The sequence below is a fragment of the Myotis davidii genome, unplaced genomic scaffold, assembly GCF_000327345.1.
Source record: "Myotis davidii unplaced genomic scaffold, ASM32734v1 scaffold147, whole genome shotgun sequence".
NCBI lineage: Eukaryota > Metazoa > Chordata > Mammalia > Chiroptera > Vespertilionidae > Myotis > Myotis davidii.
This window is the reverse complement of record NW_006383010.1, coordinates 3821399-3822652: the sequence shown is the minus strand read 5'-3', so window position 1 is coordinate 3822652 and position 1254 is coordinate 3821399. Positions and strand designations below refer to the sequence as shown.

Below are 1254 nucleotides of genomic sequence, written 5' to 3'. Positions count from 1 at the left end.
GCAGGAGGCAGTCCAATCAATGATTCTCTCTCATCATTGATGTTTCTGTCTCTCTCTCCCTCTCCCTTCCTCTCTGAAATCAATGAAAATATATTTTAAAAGATAAATAAAATAATACAATAAAAACAAAGAGGTATATGTGCCAGGGAGAATTGAAGTGCAATAATAGCACTAATGCCACTTTCTGCAGGGTGCACATTGAAGTATAAGAAGTAGGGTATGAATGGCCATGTAATTCTCTATTACACAAAATTCTGCGGTTAAACTAATTACAGTGTTTTATTTTTGTAACTCCAGAAAAATGAGACTCTATTCGGCTAAAACCCAAATTTCTGATACACAGTTATACTCAATAAATATCCCAACCATGAGATCAGTTTTTCTGCTATTTGAAGGGGAGAAATATTATAATGTACCAGAACCCTTCCATTAATCAAAACATTTTTTGTCAAAATAGAATTATAAGGGACAGGCAACTTGTGAAATAAGAGGCAGTATTAGAAAACATGGAAATACAGTCAGCTATCACATTGGTTGGGATGGTGTCATGAGCATTATCTGGATAGATTATAAAAGTATGCACTTAACCTATACTGACATTAAGTTAAAATGCAGAATTTCTAGATAAAAATCATTCTTAGAATGATAAAAGTACTTCATTTTGTTAATATTTATATCATTATACTCAATGTAAGCCAATTTAATTTATTTTATAAAATTAATAAAAACAGAAATATTAATAGAAACAATTATATCAGTTTGAAAATATTAAATAAACCACCAGGTGGAGCTCCATGAATTGAGTGCATGCAGTTGAAAATAGAAAATTGATTAAATTAAGAAAATTTACACTTTTTTCCTGCACAGTTTTTATTAGTTTTCTTAGTTGAAATACTTAGATAACTTATGAATCATAAGGAACAGACTCTTATTAAGGACAAGATGCCAAATTACTTGATTAGTATGAAACTTTTGGGAAACTGTATCTTAAAATCAAAGTTCTTTTGCTTAAGTTACTTTATAATTTACTAATAATTCATGTTCCATTCTGTATTGATGGAACTATGTAATTGAAATTCAGGACAGATGAGAAAAATCTATAAAATCTACTTATTAAACTACTTAGTACTATTTTTATAGAATGCTTATTTTTTTCCTTGTTTATTTGTATGTGTGTATGTATGTTATATTTTACCCTAGAACCTGAAACTAAAAAAGATGAAAAGCCATCAAAAGCAGGTAAGGACACTTTGT

At 29.3% G+C, this 1254-nt stretch overlaps 1 long non-coding RNA gene across 1 annotated transcript in view; it reads left to right on the top strand.

Annotated features, from left to right (window-relative positions):
- The window catches only part of LOC107181599, a 39097-nt gene that overhangs the window by 27943 nt on the left and 9900 nt on the right, over nucleotides 1-1254 (top strand). Inside the window, exon 4 of the long non-coding RNA XR_001512263.1 lies at nucleotides 1201-1239. This is a non-coding gene — a long non-coding RNA (uncharacterized LOC107181599). The remainder of the gene's footprint in view (nucleotides 1-1200; nucleotides 1240-1254) is intronic.